Source organism: Equus caballus, chromosome 26 (genome assembly GCF_041296265.1).
Source record: "Equus caballus isolate H_3958 breed thoroughbred chromosome 26, TB-T2T, whole genome shotgun sequence".
Classification (NCBI taxonomy): domain Eukaryota; kingdom Metazoa; phylum Chordata; class Mammalia; order Perissodactyla; family Equidae; genus Equus; species Equus caballus.
This window is the reverse complement of record NC_091709.1, coordinates 44,096,844-44,116,063: the sequence shown is the minus strand read 5'-3', so window position 1 is coordinate 44,116,063 and position 19,220 is coordinate 44,096,844. Positions and strand designations below refer to the sequence as shown.

General features: G+C 49.9%; 1 protein-coding gene and 1 long non-coding RNA gene across 6 annotated transcripts in view; one reads left to right on the top strand and one right to left on the bottom strand.

Annotated features, from left to right (window-relative positions):
- Positions 1-1,020: 1,020 nt before the first annotated feature.
- LOC102149405 (uncharacterized) lies at positions 1,021-14,409 on the bottom strand. Its single transcript, XR_289578.4, has 4 exons — positions 13,901-14,409; positions 6,879-6,965; positions 6,010-6,130; positions 1,021-1,279 (listed from the first exon to the last, which is right to left on the bottom strand). It is a non-coding gene; the product is annotated as an uncharacterized lncRNA (long non-coding RNA).
- The window catches only part of TMPRSS2 (transmembrane serine protease 2), a 33,393-nt gene continuing 27,352 nt past the window's right edge, over positions 13,180-19,220 (top strand). For 2 of the 5 annotated variants that reach the window (XM_070252589.1, XM_005606160.4), the window contains exon 1: positions 13,180-13,408. The gene's annotated coding sequence lies outside the window, so the exon portion shown is untranslated. Of the gene's footprint in view, positions 13,409-13,585; positions 13,742-16,482; positions 16,559-19,220 lie in introns of those variants that run through there. The other 3 variants (XM_070252590.1, XM_014736385.3, XM_023630207.2) reach the window with 2 other exon arrangements.

Sequence of the window (19,220 nt, the reverse complement as noted above, 5' to 3'; positions counted from 1 at the left end):
CTCCCTTAGCCTTTGGGCAGGTTAGTGCTCCCACTTCCACCCCAGCACCCAGAGCCCGCCCTTGGGGTGACCTCCAGTCCATCCCAGAGCACTGCCTGGGGCTCCTGGGAACCACTGTTGCCCGTGAGCAGTCCTGTTTGAAGGACATCGTCGGTAAGGGAGAAGGTTGATTTTTGTCCTCTTCCTTCTCTAGAGCAGAATAATTTCCTGTTTTACAGTAGCCATTTTGTATCCAGGATTTACAACTGGGGACATGACCACTGCCTTATTTCCTTTGTTAGCTTTGCTGAGTAATTTATCACTGTCTTGTTGACATTAAAATTGATCCCTTGTTTTCAGGTGCAGGCTCCCCAGCTAACCGATGACACACCATGACAAAGCCAGTTTATTAGTCATGGCGATAAGGCTGGGTTGGCAGTATCTGGGAGAGGGGGCCAGGCGGGATATGCTGGGGCCTGGAATTTGGGGTTAAGGAGGGGCTTTTAGGGGGCAGAGGGCTGGGCGTGGGGAGGGGTTGGTTAGGATCGGCTGTGGATCGTTCCACGACAGCCAGCCGGCATTTTGGAAGCAGCCAGGCAAGGAGTTTGAGGCAAAAGATTCAAAGAGTCTTAGGGTGTAAACTATTGACGCTTTCCCCTGAAGCGGGAGTGGGCTTTTTTTGAGGTTTCTGTAATAAATGGTGAGTCATTGCCTGGCCTCTGAAATAATAAAGTCATGCCAATGAAGATAGTGGAAAACAGTGAGCTGTTTTCGGTATCGGCGCATGGGTGGTTTCAGTTCTTATTTTTTGAAGGATAGTCACTAAAGCAGGTATGGTTCCTAAAAATCAGGGAAAAAAGGGAATTCTGGGTATTTGAATCTTAAAAAAATATATATAGACACATACATATACATAGAGTATATATGCACACACATGGATGTGCACGTGCACATGTATGTACATATAGGCACGTGTGTGTATATTTAAATTGTACTTAGCACGTCATACATCCCAAATAAATTGAACTAGAGACAGTCAGGTCAAGATGAACTATGCTGCTTATTGATCTGTTACAGTCATTTCTTGAGTGGACATTGGCGGTGACAGTCAAGGACAGTCGCAATGGGGAGCATCCTCGTGCCTGATGAAACGGAAGGAGGACCAGTGAGGTCACTGCAAGCTGCCGGCCACCCCCGAGTCATTCTTGTTAAGCTCTGCAGTGCGTCGCCCCCATCCCAGCAGAGCTGCTCCCTCGCTTACATTCTGCGCAGGCTCTCACCGGATGGACGTTGTGTTTCTCTGGGAAGAAAGAGACTGAAGGATTTTAGGAACCTTGCCATTTAAAAAACAGAAGACAGGTGCAGCTCCCTAAGTTGACTTCCTGACCCAGAGCCTCAGGGTTTGGGGGGCGGGAGGGGATGGGGGTGTGGTGGTAAATTCAACAGCACTACCAAGGTCTGGCTGTTGAGGCTTGGGGGCATCCGTAAGACCAGCAAGCTGGCTTAACCTTGTTTGAAAAAAAGTTGCTTGCGTGGAATTTCAGCCAGAAAAAACCAATCATGTATAAGCAAGAAAAAAAAAATACATTTTATGATGAGAAATAGTTGTGAAACAACTTTGAATTTTACATTTTTCAGAACTTATGATGAATGGAATAATATTTCTAATTGTTCTTTTTTCAAGGAAAAAAATTATCCAGATCATTGACACCACTGAAAAGACTTGTCTTGGTTGGGTGGGGGTGGCAGGAGGGCAAAGACCCAGGGCTCCCCTGAGGGGTTCAGGGGGGCGCATTGCCTCAGAGGAAGTTTCCAAGAAATACAACTGCATTTCTTAATACAGTATTTCATCTGCACTTGATAGAGCGTAGGTAACATTCATTCTGAAACAAATGATAAAAACTGTGCTACTCATTTAGAAATACATTTTAATAAAGTGCTAAAAATAGAAGTAGAAGATTATTTGCTACCCAAATGAAGCTTAAAATTAGTGCCCTGGGCGTCCGACCACAACCACGCTGAGCACCTTGCCCCGTGCTCCCGTCGCCCTACCTGCTGTGCAGGCAGAAGGAAGGAGGCAGAAACCCGAGGAGCAAATTCATCTCATCTCCCCTCTTAAACCCGCAAGAATGCGCCTGCACTGAGGCCTGACCAAACTCTTCGAATGGGTCTTGGAGGTCTCCAAGGTCTGACCCAGCCCACCTGCAAATGTTTTCAAGCAGCAACATATGCTCTACCAGTGAAATCTTGCATGCCCTCTGCAAAATGGCCCCAAGCAGAGGTGGACAAGGGAGAGCATTGAGACCTGCCTGTGCCTGCCCCACTTGGCCCCCACCCCAGGCATCTCCTCCATGCCCCATGGGACCTACCCTACCCCGTGCTGCTCCTCCAGCTCCTCTGAGCCCGTGCAAAGTTAGGTTACAGGTCTCCCTGTGTGTGTGTGGGGGGGGGGGAGGGGGGAGCCAGGAAAAGCTGCTCCTTTATGTTCTCTCTGTCCCACACCAGAGCCACGTGCTGCCTGCCTCCTCCTTCACCTTGCCGAGGCTGCCGGCTTGACCTCAGACATACCCCTGGTCCAGGGAACTCCCAGCCCCTGGGAGCAGAGTCCCCATGGGACAGGAAGAGCTGCAGGGCTGCTGGGCCTTGCTCTCCTAGAAAGCATGAAGCTTGAATGGATTCGGGACAGCCATCCCACCTTGCAAAGTAGCCCCTTTGTGCCTCACCAGTCCTGACTTATGTAACCTTTCATTCAAAGGGGTGCTTTTCAGAAAGCCCAGGATGTGGGCTCGAAATATAACTCTGGAGGCTGACCTTTAGCACAGTTTGTTAACAAGAATTTGTTACTGTTAGAGCTGGCGCTGCATCTCTTACACAGTTTAAAGGGTGTGGCATGTGCCCATATATGCCTAGCACTGGCCCAATGACACTGCCTTTATTGTCTAAAAATGTTGGCATCCAGCAACGTCAAGAAAATTAGTCTTGACATGGTGAAAAAAAGTGTTCCATTCAATAAGGCAGAGGGAACACAACCCATTTGGTTCCTGGGGAAGGGCAGGTACTGGGGGATCTGGTGACAACCGTCATGGATGCTCTGAAATACGAACATGGTTTGACAAGAGACAGGGTTTGAAGTCACCAGGGTGAGGTTGATGATTCATCCATCCAGAGGAGAATTCTAGAATGGATTAAGTCGCATGTGCAGGAAGCGAACCATTTAATATAACTAATTTATATTAAATTAGCTTTAATTTATGGTTCCTGGAGCCTGGGTGCCCTCCTGAAGGTCTAGAATAGGTCACCTGAAGGATGTGGGTCGGAGTCAGGCTGGGCGTTCTGCTGGAGCTGCGACGGGTCATGTTTTAGGAGGGGGGTTGTGCTGAGTACTAGTACCACCAGTAGGAATGGTAATAACTGGGTACTAGTAACCCTTTTCTAAACCTTTTATATGTGGTAACTCATTTAATCCCAACTCCATCTCTGTGAGCCTCTACAAAGGAGGAGGGCGTGAGACGGGCAGTAACTTCCGTCCTGTGTCAGGGTCCCTGGGAGGCAGGAGGTCTCTGGAGTGTGAAGCGGGGTCAGTCCTTTGGGGAGTGAGGAGGCAGAGCTGGGCAGAGGAAGCTCTGAGCTGTGGTGCGGTCACCACAGAGGCCTCAGCCACCGCCTGGGGAGCTCCGGCTCTGAGGGGGGGCCCTTCTCAGTTGTCCCAAATTGGAACAGGGGGAGCCCGGGGGATGGAGGGGCGGCTCCCTCCAGGGCAACTAGGGAGTTTTGTAGGTCCGCATGGGGGGTAACGAGGGGCTGGGGTTAGGACTCAGGTGGTGGGTGCGGTGGTGCATTAGTGCCGAAGGCTGGTGTTCGTTTGGTGGGCAGCTAGCTAATGGAAGAGCCCGCGTTCTTGGAGGCACAGGTTCCATCGTGGTCCCTTCACCCCTGTTAGAGGGAAACAGCGTGGCTGACGAATGAGCCTTTTGGCTCAGGAATTCATCATCTCTAGAGGAGAAAGAACACTAAGCAAGAAAAAAGGCAGAAAATCGTAAAAGGCTAGCGCATAGTGTGTCCCCCTGCCCTGGCTGGGACGGGCTGTGGGGGTCTCCAGGGAGGCGGGGGACCTCTTCTGAGTACCGTTCGCTCTCTGTGACAGGGCACTGGCTGGTAAGAGCCCACTGGCCCAGGCCTGAGTCGGGCGGCTGGGATCTTGTCTGACCAGAGCTCTGGGGACAGAAACCAGCCCCCGGGCAGCCTGCCATGGACCTGGAGACTGCACGGCCAGAGAAGCCCTGGCTGGCACAGACAAGGCTGTACTCCCTCCACCCCTGACCGGACCAAGTCGGCCGAGGGCAGAGCTGGGGCCACCAGGACCCCTCAGGACAGTGGGGCAGGGAGTCCCGGTGCTGCCTGCTGGACGGGGTGTGAGGGAAGGCCAGGTGACCACCGTGTGCTGCTTCCGCTCCTCCTCCTTTGCGAGCGGAAGTTTTCTGGCAATTACCCTGCTCTCCCTCCATCGTTATGAATCGAGTGGGTTGGGGACAAAGCTATAACTTGGCCTCCAGAGCCAGGCTTAAGGAGACGGCTGATCTTGGAGAGGGCACAACAGCCAGCACCTGTCCGAGGTCCCTCTCCATGGGGCATCTCCCGTGGAGGAGGACGAGGTCGGATGCACGGGACTCAGGGCGTTGGAGGAAGTCGCGAGAGGGGAGCAGGAGGCCAGAGTGGTCCTCCCTCACTGCCAGCTCCTGTTGGCCCTCCCCACACCCCCCGGCATGCCTGTCCCCCTGCAAATGCTGCCCTCTGTCTGGAGCCAAGGGGCCTATCAGACTGGTCCCTGGGGACAGACCAGGAGCAGAACAGCCTCTCTGCAGGGGACCTTTCCCAAGTCCTGGTGCCGAGAGCCCTGGTGCCCAGTTCCAGCCCAGCTGTCCATGAGACGGCCGAGCCCAGAGACCCAGCCCTGGTCTCGGACCCTCCTGTGTGACCCAGGCAGCCCGCCCGGAGCCCCAGTCCTCAGCTGTAAAATGGGGAAATCAATGTACCCATCTCTCAATGAGGTTGTTTAAACTCAAGCGTGGTGACTGGCACAGTAAATGTTTAATAAAAGGTAATTGTTATTTTTACAGAGCCAGAGGCCCGGGACATGCTGAGCCTTGGAACCAAGCCTTATAACTTGCTTCAACCATGAAAAAAAATAAATATTGAAAATGTTTTCCTTGTTTAAACAGCCGGGATCTGAATCCACCCAGAGGGCTTGCTGAAGCGTGGCGATTGCATGAAGAGGACCACGGAGGACCCTCGGTCCCAGCAGGGACATTTGGCTACGGGGTCTCGTCCATCTCGTAAGGGCACCCCCGAGGCCCTGAGCCCACTCAGAGATGGTTTCAAACGGCTTCTTAAAATGAAAGCGCGGAACACTCCTACGTCATCTTGGCTAGGAATAAATTCTCTGAATCCTGCCTTCAAGGGACTTGTTAATTCTCTTTTGCTCCTTCTGACTGTGGGCATCTGTGGGACTCCTGGAGCTGGTTAACCTCAAAACTAAAGTATCGAATTACCTTCCGCATCTTAAGCAGTGTGGGGCCAAAGATTGTCTAATTACTGGAAGAATATGAATTACTCCCATCAAGGGACTAGTTTTCAGGTACACGCATTTTAAAACCAGTTAGTTTACTGGTTATACATACGTCATTTTTTAAGTGATGAAATATCCCATACACACAACAGAATATATAATGCAAAAAGAAGGTATAAAGAAAAAGTAAAGCGAACTCCTATGTAGTCACTGTCCAGGTTAAGAAATAGATTGTCACGGACACCATTACGTCCAGTTCCCCCAGTTTGCATCCTCCTCCCATTGCACCCCCATCCATTCCCATCGGGGAAACCACAATACTAAATTTTGTGCTTATCCATTTCTGTCTCTTTTTCACAGCTTTACTATATATGTGTAGACCTCTAGACAGCATAGTAATTGATGTCGAAAGTTTAGAATTCTGAATAAATGGAATCATCTGTACGTGTCCCTCTGCAACTTACTTTTTTGCTCAGCAGTTTGGAAGATTCATCCATGGTAATGGGGATAGCTGTGGTCGACCCATTTTCATTGCTGTATTGTATTCCATCATATGAATATACCACAACATATTTATCTCTTTTCCTATTAGAAGGAACAAACAGGACTTTTCTGCCACGATTGCTTTTTTTCCCAGGTTTTTTGCAATAGAAATAGTGTTTCTGTGAACATTCTTGTGGAAGTTTCTGGGCACATCGCAAGAGTTTCTTTAGGGCACGTATTTAGGAGTGGAATTTCTGGGGGAAAGTTTTGCGCATCTTTAACATTACTGCACAATACCAAAAAGGTTTTCAGAGTAGTTATACCAATTTGCACCATCCAATTTTGGCCATACATGGTACTGAGTAACTAATTTTTCCAATCTGGTATATGTCTCATTTTTGGTTCCAGGTTTTTGGGTGGTAAAATATATATTATATAGAATTTACGCTTTTAACCATTTTTTAAGTGCACAGTTCAGTGGCATTAAGCACGATTGCATTGTTGTGCAACCATCCCCACCATCCATTTCCAGAACTCTCCATCCTCCCCGAGTGAAACTCTGTCTCCATTGAACACTGTCTCCATTCCTCCTCCCCCAGCCCCCGGGCGCCCCCCCATCTCCTCCTGTCTCTGTGAATTTGACGGGTCTAAGCATCTCACATGAGTGGAATCATAGAGGATTTGTCCTTTTGTGACTGGCTTATTTCACTCTGCATAATGTCCTCGAGGTGCATCCATGTTGGAGCACGCACTCACTTGTTCTGTGTTCTGCGTACTGTAATGATGTGCGTCTGTGTATTTTTAAAGGGGTTGGTTAGGAGATTTGACCCCGTGCAGCTGAGGGAGCTACCTGACCAGTCTTTGTGAGGCTCTCGTCTTCACAGCTGATGCTGAAGTTTGAAGACCACAGACCAGAGAAGGACGCTGTCTCGCGATGCTGTAACAAAGCACAACAGACTGGGGGCTTAACCAGCTAATGTATTTCAAAGATGCAGAAAATATCAAAGATTAGTACAATGAATGGATGTACAACCTTCTCCCAGACCCGACAGGTATGAACGTTTTCCCATATACGGTTTTATCTTGATGAGCCATTTGAAATTAAGTTGCAGACGTCATGACACTTCACCCCTGGCTATTTCCACAGGCCTTTTCTACGAATGACATTCTCCTACAGAACTACACCACCAACAACACAGTAAACGATACATTTAAAAATTGCATTTCCCAATAAAACTGAAGAAAACCCCCCAAAATTGCATTTCCACTGGTCAGTTGGTGGTAGGAGCATGCAAATTATTTTTGTATACTGCCTCTGTATCTATCAAATGTAGATAGCTAAACTTTCTTAATAATTCTAATGCTTTTCTCTTGATTCTTTGAGGTTTTGAAGGTACACAGTCATATCATCTTCAAATAATGACTGACTTATCTCTTGCTTTGTAATTCTCCTTAGTTTAATTTCTTTTTCTCATCTGCAACCCTGGCTGAAACATTCAGTACAGTGTTGAGTAGAAGTGATGCTACCAGTAATCCTGTCCATGTCACCATTAAGGATGATATTTTTCAAGATTTTTAGATATCTTTTATCTGGTAAGAAAGTTTCCTTTTACTTCATCTTTGCAAAGGACTTTTATCGTGGACTTGTGTTGAATTTTATTGATCTTTTTAAATATATTAAGATGGTTTCATGATTTTTTTGTTTTAATATGTTACTGTGTTGAACTATACTGATAGCTTTTCTAATGTTAAAACAATATTAGTCTTGTGATAAACCCAAATTGGTCATAATATTTTAAAAATATTGTTGGATTCATTTCCTAATATTTGCTTAGGATTTCACATTTATATTCACGAATTAGATTGGCTTGTAATTTTTCCTTGAACTATCTTTGCTGGTTTAGGCATGGGTGAGTTGGAGAATTTTTGAAAGACCGGAATAATGTGTTGCTTAACCGTTTCTAAGAATTAACCTGGAAAGCCATCTGGCCAATCATTTGGTGGAGGCGTTTATATATGCCCATTAACAATGTTTGCTCATTGTGTTTTTCAAATCTTCTATATTTTTACTGATTTTGTTTGTTTGTTTGCTTGCTTGACCTCTCATGACTAAGAGAGATGATGGTAGACTTGTAGACATCTACTCGTAATTCTATAAATGTTTCCTTTATACATTTTGGAGACTATGCTGTTAGGAATATTCAAATTCACAGCTGTTATATTTTCCAAGTGATTTGTTTATTACGTCATTATAAATGACTCTCCTTATTCTCAGTAAAGCCTTTTATTCTGAAGTTTATTTTGTCCATATTAATATAACCAAACCAGCTTACTTTTACATATGTCTATCACACATATAGCATATGGCTGCCTTAAAAAACTAGACAATTGGATGATCTATGCTTTTAAAAAGAATCCATTCATATTAACCAGACAGTTTGGAGCATTTACATGTATTATGATTACTGATGTATTTGTATATATTTCTACATTGATATTTTGAGATTTTTATTTGTCTTATTTTTTTCTGTGTTCAGTTTTACTCCTGTTCCTCCCTTCATCCTTTTTTTCCTTATTTTGTTTGGTTTCATGGAGTTTTTCTCCTTTATCTGATTTTTTCTTCTTTGGTTTGGACACTATCAATTTACACTCTATTTTAATTCTTTTTTTTTTTTTTTATAGATTGGCACCTGAGCTAACAATTGTTGCCAATCTTCTTTTTTTGCTTTTTCTCCCCAAATCCCCCCAATACCTAGTTGTATATCTTAGTTGTGGGTCCTTCTAATTGTGGCATGTGGGACGCTGCCTCAATGTGGCCTGACGAGTGATTCCATGTCTGCGCCCAGGATCCGAACCAGCGAAACCCTGGGCCACCAAAGTGGAGCACTCCAACTCAGCCACACAGCCACGGGGCCAGCCCCTCATTCTTCCTTTAATTACCCTTTTAACAAGCATACTCAACAAAGTCTACAGTTGCTCAATGTGTTTATTCTCCTCCAGAAGAGCACGATCATTATAGTCCTTTAATTCTGTTCTGCCCACTTGGATAATAGTAGGTCTATGTGCTATTATTTTCCAATATTTTAGTTCTACTTTTTGTTGACGTTGTGGGTTCTTTACCTTTACAAGTTAAACATTATTGGTAGCGTTATTTTATGCTGTCAATACTTGTTTATATTTACCCATATTTTTATCATTTCCTTGACTCACCACTTCCTCTCACATGTCAGACTTTCTTTCTGGGGTTATTTTTCTTCTTCTTGAAACGACAGCCTTTTCGAGTTTCTTTGTTGTGGTCAACACTGTCTTGATTTGCCTGGAAACGTTTTTCCCTCTGCTGTGAAGGATATTTTTACAGGATATAAAATTCTAGGTTGAAAGTCACTTTTTCTCAACCGTGAATATTTTATTTCACCATATTCTGCTTTTATTTGGGGGCTAAGTTTTTTGTTTCAGGATGTTTTTTAGATCTTTATTTTAGGAGTTCTACAATTTTGCTATATTATGTTTAACTATGGATTCCTCTTATTTCTGCTTGGAATTTGTTGTGTTTTAATAATCTAAGGATTTGCGACTTTTATCACTTTTGGAAAATTTGCAATCATTATTGCTTCATACCTTACTTCCACCTTGTTCTCTCTATTATCACATTTTGGAGGTCTAATTAGACATATTTTTAAATCTTTTTACTCTACTGTCCATATCACTTAGCTTCTTTTTCATGTTTAAAAAAATGACTTTGTTCCTCTATGTGCATTGTGCATAATTTCTTCAGATCTATATTCCACATCACTGATTCCCTTTTCAGCTATTGAAAATTTACATTGTTTGTTTGTTTGTTTCTAGAAGTTCTTTTTAGTATTTCCCCCTAATTCTGCTAGGTAATTTTAAACAATCTTCCCTTCTTATTCATTTTTAGATTCTCGCTTTTATTTTTTTAACATAGCAAACATACTTATTCTGTCATCTGCATCTAATAATGCCAGTATCTATGGTCTGATTCTATAGTTTGTTGTTCCTGTTTACTTTTTAAATAATTTCTTATTTTAACTGTTTTTAATTAAGTTAAAGCTTACTTTTTTTTCTTGAGGAAGATTAGCCATGAGCTAACTACTGCCAATTCTCCTCTTTTTGCTGAGGAAGAGTGGCCCTGAGCTCACATCGTGACCATCTTCCTCTACTTTATATGTGGGATGCCTACCACAGCATGGCTCGCCAAGCGATGCCATGTCTGTACCTGGGGTTGGAACTGGTGAACCCTGGGCTGCCAAGAAGTGGAATGTGTGGACTTAATCGCTGCGCCACCAGGCCGGCCCCCTAAAGCTCATTTTAATTGTCACCGTGTGGGAGTTTTTCCTGAACTGAAGGGTGTACTAGTCAGGATTCTCCAGAGGAAACAGAACCAGCAGGATATACATATATATATAAATGTGTGTGTGTATTTGTTTATTATAGGAATTGGCTCACATGATTGTGGAGGCCAAGAAGCCCCACAATATGCCATCTGCAAGCTGGAGACCCAGGAAAGCCAGCGGTGTAACTTAGTGTGAGTTCAAAGGTCTGGGAACCAGGAGCATGGGTGTTGGGGGGCAGGAGAAGATGGATGTCCCAGGTCAGGCAGAGAGCAATTCACCTTCCTCTGTCTTTTTGTTCTACTCAGGCCCTCAAAGGATTGGATGATGCCCATCCACTCTGATGAGGGCAGGTCTTTCTTACCAGACTATTGACTTAAACACTAAGTCTTCCTGAGCCACCTTCACAAACACACCCAGAATTAATGTTTTACCAGCTATCGGGGCCCAGTCGAGTTGGCACGTACAATTAACCGTCATAAGCCACATTCCCCTAGAGAGGATTTGAGCTTGCTTCTGCCTTAGGCTTGGGGCGTTACCCATCTGGGACCACTTTTAGATTACATTCTTGGCTTGACATTTTTCTCATCACAAAGGCAGTGGGAATTTGGGTTCAAAACCTAAATTCTCACATGAGGGCTTGCTTGTAGCTATCAATTCTCAGGAGAGTTTTCCTCCTCCATTGAGAGCCAAGACTAAGATATAGACAAGCTGACTGGTCATCACCCTTCAGTGGGGTGGATATAAACTAAAAAAAAAAAAAAAAATTCATTCTTTTCCTGAAAATAGAGCTTTTTGGATGCTGACTCAACGTGGCGGTAGCCTAGCCAATCGCCACCTTCTGAAGCCCTCGGCTTGCTTCTCCATCCCCCTCCCACCCACAAAACTCCGCACTACTAGAAGCAGCTGGACGATTTCAGGGTGCCTGTCAGTTTGACTCCTTCCTTACTTCCCTGGATAGATGCACCCACTTCACTTTTGTGTCTGAGAATTGCCCAAGTTTTCTTGCAAATTCAGCTGTAATTTGGAAAGATATCGACGATATATACTTTACAAGCCTTTTTGGCTGTTTTGCAGTGTGAACATTATTTCAGGATACTTAGCCAGTCATACTGCTATGAACAGAACTTTACCGCATATTTTTAATATATAATAATATTGTTTTGTTTTCTTTGGATCACAGCCTCTCCCCTCGGTACACAATTCTGATTTTCCACTTGTATTTGTGAAAACAGTGGTAACGGAGGCTTAACTTCAAAGATGGCTTGATTCAGGGGCTCAATGATGCCGTCAGAAATTGGGCTTCTCGTCATCTCTATGCGGTGGTTTTGGATGGAGGGGCTATCTTTATCCTGGCATTAGCTCCCTGGTGATGGAAAACGGCTATCTGCAATTCCTGGGACGGCTTACTTCTTCCTCCTCCAAGCACAAGGAAGAGGGTCTCTGGAAACTCCCTTAGAAGGGTAAGAAAATATCGCCCACCATGGAGGTAGGAACCTCTCTTCCACTCACTGGGCAGAAGTGGGTTGGGTGTTCATCCCTGAAGCCAGAATTCGGGCAGAGAGTGAAATTAAGCCGCCGAGCCAGAGACTGACCACATGCCCCCCTCTAGCACTTGGATGGCGCTGGCTCCCCAAGCTGGTGGTCCGCTCCTGGGAGGTGTGTATACAGCAACAAAAATTCCAGAAAGTTGCCAAGAGAAGGGGAAATGAATGTTGAGAATAGCCATCTACAAGAGGGCTGAATGTCAAGCCACACATCCTACCTGGTGGGGAGGTGAACATTAGGGGTTTGGTGGAACGGCGATGTCATTCCTAGAGGGCTCCCAAGACATTCTTCAAAACAGAAATAAGTGAGTCGCTAGCAGAAGACATCCCGACCCGACCCATTTGCTGGAGATGGTCCTCAAGGGTCTTCTACTAGAGACAACCTGGACAGCACTCACATTTGAGAGATGGGTAGGACCAACACATATTCCCGGGGGTTCCCCTGTCGTGGATCTAAGGGTGGGAGCCAGAAGAGAGGACGGAAGAACTTCCTAGGATGGTCCAGCTCCCAGGAAGACCCGCCCAGGAAGGAGCGCTGAGCCAAAGCAGCACGGGACTCAGAACGAATTAGGCTTTCTTCTGCCTCCACCTGGGTGTAAAGCCATCCACGTTAGCAATTTGTGTAGTGCAGACGGCATTGGAAAGAGCTTCTTAAGGACAGGGGGAAAGCCAGGCTTCTGGACTAAAGTTTCTCTCACCCCTTTTCCTCACCCCTGTCCCTTGCCTTTAGTGGGTAAGAAGTTCTCACGCCGCTCCTGGGGACGTTCCGAGGCAGGGGGGACTGGACCTGAGGGCAGAGAAAGGGCGCACAGGAGGACTGGGGAGGGTCCTCAGCGCGCGGCGGGGCGTCCTCTGGCTCTAGTGCCTGGGCCATCGGTCCCGGGAGCCGACTCCTGGGTCCTCGCCTTGGGCATAGAAGTTATGGAGGTCCCGGGGGGCCAGAGCCGGGTTGGGCGCCGACAGGGGCTCGGAACGCAGCACCTCATGGGGCTCACACGCGGACTCCATCAGCGCTTCCCAAAATCCCCCTCCTTAATCCAAACTCAGTCCTCTGACCGCGAAGTAACCTCGACGGGCGCGGAGCAGGAGATGTGGGGAGGGAGACGCCCTCCTTCCCAGCCCTAAACTGCCCACCAGGGGACGAGGCCCGGGGAATGCCCCGAGTTCCCTCCGGGTCCCACCGTGGGCGGGGGTCAGGTGCGCGTGCCGGGCTTTCCCTGGGGAAACTCCTCCTCCCGCGGCCCCTGCCTCCGCCTCGCCCAGCCCCTCCCCCTCCTCGAGGTGACCCGGGACTAACGCTTGGGGGTGTCGCCCTGAGCACTCGGACACCGCCTCCCGGGATTAAAGCGAGAGCAGGGGAGGGTCGGGAACTCCTGCGGGGGGGAAGAGGAAGGCGCGAGCTCGGTAAGAGGCCGAAGAGGAGAAAGAGAAGGAAGAGGAAGGGCGAGGAGCGGGGAGCGCCAGGCCCCGGAGTGCTGCAGGTAAGCGGCGCGCGGCCGCTTCTCTGTGCGGGGTCCGGGGTGAGGGTCCCGGGCGCGAGAGGGAGGACCTGGGCGCCGGGAACGACCTAAGCGCCCCTGGGAGGAGAAGCCAGGTGTGAGCAGCGCAAGCGCGGCAGGTGGGTCCTCCGGACGCGCGGGGCTGAGCCAGGCAAAGTGGCCTCCGTGGGGGCTGGGAGGGTGTCGCGCGCCAGGGGCCCGTTGGTGCGCCGTTCCGAGGCACTGGCCGCCCCGCTGGCCCCCTGGATGGGGAAGTTTGCCCTGCGAGTCCCTGGCCAATTGGTCGGAGAAGAGGGTGCCTTGGCGACCCTCGGGGTGGGTCTTCTCGGCCGGAGCCGGCTCCTGGTCCACCTGTCCTCTATGGCCCAGAGCTGGGGACCAAGGGTGCACCTTTTCCCTTTGGGAATGAGGAAGAAGGAGGGTTGTCGATCCCTTCTTTGTTTCGGGAAAATCTCTGCAGCCTCAGAGTGTTACCTGAACTCCTTCTGCTTCTTGGTTCCCTCCCTAAGTGGGGAGAAACTGGAAACTCGCTGAGATGCCGGGAGAGATAGGGCTGGAGCGGCGGGGACGGCGGGGACAGGCTCCTGGAGGGCCCCCGGGAGAGGCGCGAATGGCTCGGCGGCCCCGGGGAGGGACTGCCCGCAGCCCTAGCCCCGGCAGTGGCGATCAGCGCCGGGCCGCCTGGGCACCGGGCACCTGCAGGAACCGGCCAGGAGGAGCGGTCCTTGTCCTGGGCACGCGCTCCCTGTCGGCAGCAAGGTTGGGCTCCCGGGCACTTCCGTCCACCGCATGCCGTCTGGCTGGACTCGGGACGGTGGCTGGGCGCACCAGCCTGGCAGTGGGCGCCCTGCCCGCGGGCCCACAGGCCCTGAGGAAGACGTGCCTTACCGCCCGAAAGTTCAGGCGTCTATGCTCCGGAGGGCCTGGTTGCGGGTGGCCGCTGGCTCTGGCTCGTGCCCGGGCGTTTGCGCGCCCAGAGCCCCGAGCCCGTGCGGCTGAGGGCCCACCCCGCCCGAGAGCGCTGCGCGGTGATCCGAATCCCGTTTGGAACGCACAGGCGGCGGGCCTGGTCAAGAGGAATCCTAGTGGCTCGTTTGGGGGGGAAAGGATACCTCGGAGACCCAAGGTTTGCCTGGTGGGCCGGGGTCACCCAGGGCTGGGCCTCGAGGTTGAGCACCCCTCATTCAAACTCGTGCGGTAGACCTGGGCTAAGATAAGGGGCACACGGGCACGCGCTGATCCTCGCCGTCCTGGCGCGCTCACAGCCTTCGAGAGCCAACCAAATAATGGAAAATTACAAAGGCTGCGAAGTGGAGTTCCAAGGTGTTTAGAAAACCTAAAGTGAGGGGAGGATTGTTGACTTAGCCTGGGAGGTCGGAGAAGGTCCTCCAGATAGTGAGGATGGAGCCAACCTCCCCTGGACAAAACGTGGGGGCTGGCAGTGTGGCGCAGAGTTTCCCCCGAGGCGGAGGAACCTGGTGGTGCCCAAGCTCCTGCGCGCTGCAACTGTGAGTGAAGTGAAGGGAGGCTGGTGCGCTAGGTGATGGCGAGCCCCCAGGAAGGCATGGGGGTGCTGCCCACCAGTGTCCCAGCTTTACCAGACGTGCGCCCTGCCTCTGCCGACCAGCAGAACTTACTGGACAGATGAGGGCAGCTGGAGCAAGCACACCCTAGACGCAAGAGTTGGGGGCATCCCCATGGACAGGGCCCTCTGCTTACAGAAAGGTCATTCAACACCTCAGTCTGTTTTTTAGAAAATATCAACTGGTGAGCAGCATGGGCCTCTGTTCTTAGCTTGGACATCTGTTTGGTTCCCAGCAACTTCTGTCTTATTAATACCCCCAAGGTCAGCCGCCGCCTGTCAAGGTTATGTGGTGGCTGGAGCCACCTTAGAGCTCTGCCGCCTCCAACCCTTGGTGGCTCGGCCCTGGGCTCCCTCACCTTAACTGTAGCAGCAAATTTGTCCACAGTGGTATTATCATAACAGCAAATGTGGATGTGGCACTTTCTTCCAGCCAGGTGTTGTGTCAAGTTCTTAATAATGTATTTAACTCAATTGTAAGGAAACTGAGGCAGAGAAGCGTGGCAGCTTGCCCACGGTCCTGTAACCTGTGGGGAGAACTGGGGATGAAAGCAGACCGCTGGGCTCCGTGGGGCTTTGGGACGTGGTGTTTGCCCCCTCTCCTTCCTCCGTGGCTCCTCCGGGAGGTTTGAATGTCAGGGGCATAGACTGTTACCAGTGGGGAGAGGGAGAGAGGGAAGCTGAGAACAGCCGGGGATCCTCCTGGGAAGGGGGCTTGCTCCTGGGCCAGGCTAGTTCCTCCCTAACCTGACAGTGGAGCCCCTGCCAGCAGCCCCACCTGGGCTCTGTGCTGCCCCCACCCGATGTGACCTGGACGAGAGTGCCAGGGAGGTCTCAGTGGGGCGGTGTGGAGGACTGACCTCCCTGAGAGATGGGGGCATTGAGGGACAAGACACTGGAGAAATGTCCTGTAGCCTGTGGACGATGAAGTGCATTATGCCAGTAATAATCGTCGTCATCATATGTGTGCTGGCCCCTACTCTGGGCCCAGCCTATGGTGTGGGTCTACCAGGAAGTGTGAGCCAGGACTCCAGGCTGGTGGCTCTCACTCTTTTCCTCCTAAACCTGTCGCAGGAGCCCCCAGGGACCCTTGTCTTGATAAGGGGTCGTTGCCCTGGTTCCAGTTGCTGCATCCGATTCTGGGGGTGGGGCTGGGGAAGTCTATTTTTGTAAGCCCTCCAGAAAACTCCGGATTTGGGAACCAGGGATCAAATCTAAGCCTTGGGCTTGCAAGCAGAAAGGAAAGATGTCTGAGTCAATTTAGCCACCGAAGTTGACCCTGCTGCTGAGGAGGGTGGAGGAGGAGCCTGGAAGCACGGGAAAGAGTCCTAGCCAAGAGAAGGGGCATCAAGGCCCCACGCACCTTCCCACCCTCTGCTGCTCCCACTGCTCTGGATCCCCCTGGGTGGTCCCACTGCCCACAATTGCTGAGCCCTTGTCTCTCTTCCTGGCCCCTCCTTGCTTTCCAGGGCGCCTGCCAGGGACCCCCAGGTGGCCTCTGGGGATGGGGTGCACGGGCATGCCATACCTGAGCGCTGAGATCTGAGTTGGTGAGTCCCTTCCTGGTTTGGTGTTGGGGAGCCCTGAAGGCCATCTGGGGGAGCCCTGGCTTGCAAGCCCCCAGGGGCATGGGCCTGGGTGTAGGGAAGGGGGCCGTCACTGCCCCCGTGCCGTTGACTATCCTGGCCCCAACCGCACGTGGAATCTCAGGGAGTAGCAGAGGGCTCCGCTGAGCACATCCCAGGTTCTGGGGGACAATCTGGAAGTGGAACTTGAGGTCAGGAAGGAAGAAGAGCTGACCCGGGACTTGGTTTGTCCTGGCCTCTGGACAGTGGTCAGAAGAAGAGGAACTGAGACAAGTGGAAGGCATCCGAGTCAGCTGTAGAGGTATCTAGGGAGAAAGGCAAGACACCCATCTTCTCGGGGCGGGGGACAGTCCCTTGGATTGTAAACAGTGTGGACTCTGGGAAGGAAGTGACTCAAAGATGTGCTTTTCACTCTTGTTAGAAGTGAGTCAGGGAGAAGGAGGAAGGCCTTGCTCTGGGTGAAGACTCCAGGTTTTTGTTTGTGGGTACAGAGGCATCCCTGGGGGGGCGGTGTGGGGGAGTGGGTGAGGGCGCAGAAATGTGAGAAGCAACCAGGGCATGTGTGACGGGCACCATGTGTCTGCGGCTGTGGCGCCTGAAGTCTGGAAGTCCGTGCGAGGGTGGAACAGACGGAAGAACTGGGAGCTGGAGGGCGGCAGGACCGAGAAGAGAGGCCATGGTCGTCGAGCAGGGGATGAGAAAAATATTGACAAGTGAGAGCTGCCTGGGAAGATGAAACTAAGCCAGGCTTTGTGGTTGCTTGTTTGCTTGTGGCAACAGACCCAGTGTCAGAGTCCCTCCAAGGTCGTTGCTTTCCAGGGACGCTTCCTGGCACCTGACCTCATCTGAGCCCCAAATCTGAACTCAGGGCGAGCCGGAGCCTGTGTTTTCTAGGGATGACCGGTTCAGAGTTCATTCTTCGAGGTTCTGACCGCGGAAAATAAAACACCATCATGTCTGGCCTAATGGCTAAAGCCCAGTTTTGTTCTGGAATGTGCTTGAGAAAACGATCTTCACGTATTGAATCAAACATTTTTCGGTTTGAGTAATTCTGTTCTTCCCAAGGCAACCCGGTCCGTGTTAAACTTTTTCTTTGCTGGAAACTTGGTTTCCTTGGGTTGAGTTAAAGCTGCCTTTCTGCTCTTTCTGTCCGTTTTGATCCTGGTTTCGTCCTTTGGATTTGCAGAGACGAAGCTGAGGCCCTTTTCCACGTAGCAGTCCCTTAGGCTCTGGAGGGTAAATCTTAGCTGCGATCACTGTGTTATTACTGAGTGCTCACGTGTTGGGCACACTGCAGGAAACTCACCCTTAATTCCTGCAACTACCCTATTCATTTATTACCCTTATTTCACAGATCGACTTGGCCGAGGTCTTTAAACCTTCACCAGTGGCCTTTGCTTGGTATCAAGGACTCCTCCCTTCTGGAGGGACCCAGGGGCCTCTCTGGCCCGCCTGCCAGGTTAGATGTGCTGTCAGTTTTGTGCATCTGGACCTGTGAGGTCACCCACATCCTCAACTTGGTGGCTGGATTTGTCCAGGTGCAGACTTTCCAGCTCTCTCTCTCTCTCGCTCCCTCTTAAATTTCGTCTTACTCATTTGGCCTTTGGAATTCAAAAAATATTGGAACACTTTCTTTGTGAGATACAAAGCTAGATTTAAAAAAATAAAAAGAGACCAGACCCAATTCCTGCCCTACAAAGTTTGTGATCTCGTTGGGACAATGAGGCATTCATAGAAAAAGAGACTTGGATGCTGTGGGCAATTCCTCTCCTGAGGTGATCTCTCTCCCTCTCTCTCTTTCATTCATGTGTCAGTTACTGCGCATGCCACTTGTCTGACTGTCTTATGCTTGTTGATGGTGAACGGTTCCTTACATCCACCACGGCCTGTTAACCTTCCTCTGACGGTGCGTTCTATCCTCAGCAGGAGACGAGAGCAGCTTTTCATATAATGGGAGTTTATGCAGAGGGTGAGGCACCAGAGGTTCTCACTGATCATTTATTCACTGGGTACGAAGTGTCTATTGGTGTTGCTTGCTTTGGAGTTTGAAGAAGGGGTGCAGAATCTTTTGGTCAAGGAAGATGGGGCCTCGTCGGCCTGTCACACCTCTAGCATCTCGAAGGCACCCAGTGGGGCTCGCTGAAGGAGCACATGCATGAATGGGGGTGCATGGAGAAGTCTGTGGAGCCTTCATTCTAGGGAACACCCCTGACCCCCGAGATGGGAGTCAGTGTCTGTGAGACAGACCTCATTTGCACTGGTTTGGTGGTTTTCAAAATAAATCTCCAGCAATTGTGTTCTGAGATCTCCAGCGGAAAGACACTCCAAGAAGAGACTGTTTCTGTTTGGAAATAGTTCATTATGCATGGGATGCAGATAGGACACCACGGGGTCATCCTGTTCTGCAGGTGACTCGAGGCATGACTCAGCTCTCTGAAAGGAAAGCCCAGAGTGGACCAAAACAGCCTCGTTCTGTGGGGTGACTCAAGGGGACGAGGTTGGACCAGGAGCTGGCCGAGAACAAATGGGGGTTTAGGAACTTCCTTGAATGTTTACTCTTTTGTCACTTAAAGGAAAAGTGCTTTATTATATCTGGCTTTCCAGAATGGAGAACAATCATCCGTGC